A 6,524-nucleotide genomic window follows, 5' to 3' on the forward strand; every position below is an offset into this window, starting at 1 on the left:
AGGAATGCAACAGCAGGCTTCTCTATGTAATCTGAGAGCAGCACAATGTATGGGCTGTGACCCTGATTCCAGAGATGTGTCACTTACTAGGTTTAGTTTTGTGGTTTCAATAAAATCAGTGGTTTATCAGCAGATTATCCCTACATGTCTCATGCCTTCCAGTCACCTGCTGGTAACTACACCGACACCACTGAAGAGCAGCTTCTGCCTATGCACAGTGTACACAAAAAGCTGCCAATTAGTGGTGTGGGTGGGATTATACAGAGCACAGCATTTAGAGCACCGCTAGATCTTCAGCACAGAAAACAGTGATTGCATCAAAAGGACAGCACGCAGACCAGCAAGTGATACATCACTGGAATCAGGGTCTCTGCCCCAACATCATGCTGATATCAAATTACATAGCAAAAACACGGTGAAAGATCCTTCTTTAAATGCTTTGTTGATATTAAGATTTAGCCACCAAGTTGAGGGACTCCCAAACAATAAACACTACAGAAAGGTCTCGAGAATACTTTAGAAACTAGAAAAAAAAATAACTGGAGGTGCTCTCTAAGAGGGTGTTCCTTCTGAGACACTTAGGCATGTTGACAGCTTAATTTATGAGAGTCCCATCAATGTAGGTGTCATCTATTTCTAGAACAGGACCCCCATGGCACGCTGCCGAAAATGACGAGGTGTCCGAGCATTTACATTTATTTTATATGGAAATTGAGAAAACTGTTGGGCCATTTTCTGAACACTCATACAAGTGATTGGAGCGAGCCTCGATGCTTGACAGTGTGCGATGGGGCACCTGTCTTCATACAGATTCAAGTCCCAAAGGTAGGACTGGCATTAGATGTTTATGGCACAGTGCGCTGGAAATGTCCCAATAATATTTCACCCAGTTAAGGAAAATTAGCTGTAAAGTATAATAAAAGGTAATGGAAACCAGGCAGTGAGGACAGCAATTTACAGGCTGAGCAGCCGTGTATAATAAAAGGTAATGGAAACCAGGCAGTGAGGACAGCGCTTTACAGGCTGAGCAGCCGTGTATAATAAAAGGTAATGGAAACCAGGCAGTGAGGACAGCGCTTTACAGGCTGAGCAGCCGTGTATAATAAAAGGTAATGGAAACCAGGCAGTGAGGACAGCGATTTACAGGCTGAGCAGCCGTGTATAATAAAAGGTAATGGAAACCAGGCAGTGAGGACAGCGCTTTACAGGCTGAGCAGCCGTGTATAATAAAAGGTAATGGAAACCAGGCAGTGAGGACAGCGCTTTACAGGCTGAGCAGCCGTGTATAATAAAAGGTAATGGAAACCAGGCAGTGAGGACAGCGCTTTACAGGCTGAGCAGCCGTGTATAATAAAAGGTAATGGAAACCAGGCAGTGAGGACAGCGCTTTACAGGCTGAGCAGCCGTGTATAATAAAAGGTAATGGAAACCAGGCAGTGAGGACAGCGCTTTACAGGCTGAGCAGCCGTGTATAATAAAAGGTAATGGAAACCAGGCAGTGAGGACAGCGATTTACAGGCTGAGCAGCCGTGTATAATAAAAGGTAATGGAAACCAGGCAGTGAGGACAGCGCTTTACAGGCTGAGCAGCCGTGTATAATAAAAGGTAATGGAAACCAGGCAGTGAGGACAGCGCTTTACAGGCTGAGCAGCCGTGTATAATAAAAGGTAATGGAAACCAGGCAGTGAGGACAGCGCTTTACAGGCTGAGCAGCCGTGTATAATAAAAGGTAATGGAAACCAGGCAGTGAGGACAGCGCTTTACAGGCTGAGCAGCCGTGTATAATAAAAGGTAATGGAAACCAGGCAGTGAGGACAGCGATTTACAGGCTGAGCAGCCGTGTATAATAAAAGGTAATGGAAACCAGGCAGTGAGGACAGCGCTTTACAGGCTGAGCAGCCGTGGCAGAAGCACTTTGGTTTAGGTGAAGTCGGTGAAATCTGGAGTTGTTACATTGAAAATGCAGCGACCTAAAATCCTCAACAGTATTGAGAGTGGAGATGGGAGAAGGACTGAAGCTATTCCAAGACTCAAAGGAACCGTTCTGCATCAGCTGATAACAGCAAATAGCCGTACGGTGGAACGCACCGACCTTCAGCAAGGTCACTGAGGAGCCGACCCCGGATGGCATGGCCTCATCTGTCCTCTAGGACCCACTCACTGCAGTCAGACTGGTTTAGGAGATGAACGCACCCTCCGCAGCAGGAACGTCCCGGGAGGAGAGAACTTGCTGGCAGCTAAATTACACTGCATATAATTAGGGGGCAGGTGAAGACACAATGCTTCTTACTAGACAAAGTCAGGTATAGTAAGGAAAAAAAAAAAAAAATCAATCAACTTTCCTTCTAAAGAAAAGTATCGGAGTCTGGAAACACTGTGCACATCATGGCGGAACAGAACCTGCAGCAACTGAGTGATCCCGCTCACGACTTCACATATGTGGCGTCTGATTATTCTACAGGGATATGGAAATTATCCAGGATCTGTCACCTCTCCTGACACGTATGTCTTATAAAAGAAGAATGACCCCCACATAATGACAATTCCGCAGCATCTTCTCATTACTCTGTGTTGCACCATTATGAATTGAAAACTGGGTGTTCCCATTCCCCTAGTCAAAACGTGGTACCCCCATAGTCTAACTGGGTCCGCTGGTAACGACCAGGGGTCAATTTATTCCAAGACATTTCTAAGAGGAATAACTGAGGAACAGCACAAGATAGAGACACAAGGGGCCTTCACAATGCGTTGTGCCACCTGTTTGTTGGTCCTGCCGGAGCCGCGTCCGGACCCCCTGCAAAATGAGATTCCGGTGTATGCGCCGATACAGAATATAATGAGTTAACTGTCGGCACAGCTATAGTCGTTGGCGCATGTGCCCGAACCCCGTTTTGCGGGAATGGGGGGGGGGGGTTCAACCCAAACCTCGATGAGACCAACGAACGGGTGGCAAGAACGAATGTGAAGCCCCCTTACATCGCCATCACGTGCTGTTCTTCAGCCTTTCCTCTTACAATTTTTTTTGTAATAAGTTGACGACAATGCTCCAGGATTGATTCTTTGTGGAGGGCTTACTTGGCAGGTGATCGGGGGCGTACGGGGTGGTGTCTGGCCTGAGCAAACCTAATAGGACAGTCCCAAGAAGTCCGCTCCTATTGAGAGAAGGGAGAAAAATGGTTTGCCGTTTGGAGCAGGAGAATATTCTGGAGGCGCCCTGTAAGCTTCAGGAGATATATATATATATATATATTTTTGCCTGGAGACTTTAAAAAAAAAAAAGAAAGTAAGTATGGCAGTGACACGTCAGTATGAAGTTTCTAAGCGGCTTCTAGTCAACCTCAGCCATTCAGTACACAGCCTTCATATGAATGGAGCCGAGATGCAAAACTGACACCCATGGACAAGAGGGGCGCCACTTAGGGGAGAGTAAGCCAGCCCGAGACCACACTAATATAGGGTAACTGGGGGCCACCAAGGACCACCGCATAGGGGAACCACCAGACTGATCAAGAGAACCGGTCAGGAGAGTCATCTGATGCAAACCACGAGCAGCATGAAAACCAATGACATCTGGTGCTGTTTGACCCTACAACACGGCGACATTTCAGCGTACGTTACTGTAAGCCGGGCACACGGAGGAGCGTCACCTGCGAAAAGCCAATCTGGTTTTTTCTCCGCCCAGTTCAGCTTGATTGACAGGTCTCCCCCTATAATTACGTGCCTTATAATGCAGCAGCCGGTCAGGAGAAAGTGCAGGGAGTTCCCCATCAGCTCCGGTGAGGACAGCGACGGTTACATCGCAGAGCAGGACGCCGTGTTCTCACCTGTATCTCTGGAGATTTACTCACACGTTCAGTGTCGGCTCATTTACCGCATGGACTGTCAACATGGCCAGATGGCCAGAGGAGCGGAGAGCGGCCTGCAGGGTCCGGACGCCGAACAAATGGGGCTATACAAGACCTATTAGCGGTACACTAACGAGCCGGCATATCGATCCAAGCTTATCTGTGTCAACAAATCCACACACACTGCCATCTGCCTCAGAGGTTACATCCTGTAGATAGAGCGCCCATTGTGTCATCCATAGCGGGCACACGCCTGGGGTCACCACGGAATGTGGGCCATCTGCTGCCTCTACACAGAAACAAGGCACTGTAAGGTCATGTGCACAACTGGCGGTTTTACCTTTTCTTAATGCAAATTTACATCGGGACTTTTTGGAGGGCACTGAACTATCAGCAAGCACAAGAGGCAACAAACACAGCAAAATGCGCTTTCTGTAAGCGGCTTCTTTACCGCCAAGACAGCAGGAATGACAAGTCTGCACCAACCTTGCCACAGTGTGTGATCACACCACAGCAACCCCTGAATAGAGGCTATTACCAAGGTTCTGCTACCTCTTTGGAGACCGGTATGAAGGAGAGACAGAGACCCTGATGCCAGCGATGTGTCACTTACTGATCTGCTTGCTACAGTTTTGTTCCTATCAGCAGATCATCACTTAAAAACATGCTGCCATGTAATCCTCCATATTCATGAGCTCTGTATAACCCTGCCCCCACCACTGATTGGCAGCTTTCTGCCTATGCACAGAGTACACAGCTGCCAATCAGAGGTGTAGGACACAGAGCTTTGCATTCAGAGAACTGGTAGATCTGCAGCAGATAAAACTGAAAAACTGGAGGCCAATAATTGCTACATGGCTGGAATCAGGGTCTATGCCCCTATTACATCTGATGGAGCTGCTACAGACATTCATCAGTGGTGTCCTGATCTCCTGGACTATGCCCAGAATCCTTTATTGCCCCCATTCCCCACATGACAGGGGGTGGTGGAGCTGCCATCACCACTCCAGGGGCATCCGTGCCTCTCAGCTGCCTGCTGACAGCTCCAGAACTTCTGACCGGGCACCGACCGGAGAGGGAAGGTCATCTGACCGTAGAACCTGCACAAGTCCCCACCACGTGATACACGAGCGCCTGATCCCGGGCACGTCACAGCATGACTAGACCCTGCACACGGGCTGCCAGCTCTCCATGTCAGGAGCCAGCCTTCCCCTCAGGTACATACCGCCCGCGTCAGTAACCTCGGCTCACCAGGCCCGGCCGCGGAGCTGCCCTCTCAGAAATGAATGCGCTTCCTATGTAGTGAAAGGCTGAACAGACCTGACCCCGCCCACATTCCTCGTGGTACCGCCCAGCACTGCCTGGGCCACACCCACCTGACAGAAAGCCAGGGATACGTCTTGGCTCTATCTCGCCCGCCCATTTACCGGACAGAAGGCTTTTCATTGGCTGGAAGAGGGCGGAATTACTGTGAAGTGCACGTGAAGCGGGAGTGGCCTGTTTTATTTATGGGCGGAGACTGAGCGGCTGCTCTGAGTTATTTCTAGGGCCGTCAGTCAGTGCGCGGTATTATCCGGGGACGGCGGGGTGTGGCTGTCGGCGCCATGTGCGCTCAGCTCTGTGTGCCAGTGCGCAGGCGCCCGGCCCGAATAGCGCCGGAGTGGGGCCGCAGGCTGGCGGCCGGGTATAGCTCCTGTATGGGCTGCCGTGTTAGACCTGTACTGGTGTCACAGCCTCTCCTGGTAAAGAAGAGGCCAATCCACAAGCTGCCTGGTGGCTCCATGTGGGGCGGTGTGTACACACCAAGGTAGCCAAGGCCTCATTCACATGGCAGTATTTCCCATCAAAGCCAGGAGTGGAACTTGGAGAAGAACTCTAATTGAACGCTTGACACCTGTGCTGTATTCTGGAGACCCCAGGTTTTGGCATACAAATGCTGATGAAAAATCCCAGATTTGTGAATAAAGCCCTAATCACAGAAAAGAAATTCTGCATAGGTTTCCTCCCAGACACCAAGGACATACTGATAGGGAATTTAGATTGTGAGCCCCATCGGGGACAGTGCTGATAATGTCTGGAAAGCGCTGCGGAATAAGATAGCATTATATAAGCAATGCATGATAAATAAAGGGAATCTGTCACCCTGTTTTTGGACTATGAGCTGCCGGCTCCGACATCAGGGGCTTCTCTACAGCATTACAGAATAAGCCCCTGATGTAATCTGAAAGAGAAGAAAAAGGAGTTAGATCATACTCACCTGGGGGGGTCCGTTCTTAGTCCGATGGGTGTTGCTGTCCGGCGCCTCCCATCTTCATACGATGCCGTCCCTCTTCTTTAATTCCTGTCGTTCCAGCGCACTGCTCTGCCCTGTTGAGGGCAGAGCAGAATACTGCAATGCGCAGGCGCCGGACCTCTCCCGACACCTGCGCACTGCAAGACTCTGCTCTGCCCTCAACAGGGCAGAGCCGTGCGCTGGAACGACAGGAAGGGAAGAGGGACGGCATCGTATGAAGATGGGAGGCCCCGGACAGCAACACCCATCGGACTGGACCCACGGGTGAGTGTAATCTAACTCTTTTTTCTTATCTTTCAGGTTACATCGGGGGGCTTATCTACAGCATTAGACAGAGTGATCAATGAGTGGAACAGGCTGCCACGAGAGGTAGTGAGTTCTCCTTC

At 49.8% G+C, this 6,524-nt stretch overlaps 1 protein-coding gene across 1 annotated transcript in view; it reads right to left on the minus strand.

The window, feature by feature from the left end:
- SLC25A30 (solute carrier family 25 member 30) overlaps window positions 1-5,244 on the minus strand; it is a 33,753-nt gene extending 28,509 nt beyond the window's left edge. Inside the window, exon 1 of the mRNA XM_073580280.1 lies at window positions 5,222-5,244. The gene's annotated coding sequence lies outside the window, so the exon portion shown is untranslated. The remainder of the gene's footprint in view (window positions 1-5,221) is intronic.
- Window positions 5,245-6,524: the final 1,280 nt, after the last annotated feature.

Source organism: Dendrobates tinctorius, unplaced genomic scaffold (genome assembly GCF_039654945.1).
Source record: "Dendrobates tinctorius isolate UK_male_01 unplaced genomic scaffold, ASM3965494v1 ptg000064l, whole genome shotgun sequence".
Lineage (NCBI taxonomy): Eukaryota > Metazoa > Chordata > Amphibia > Anura > Dendrobatidae > Dendrobates > Dendrobates tinctorius.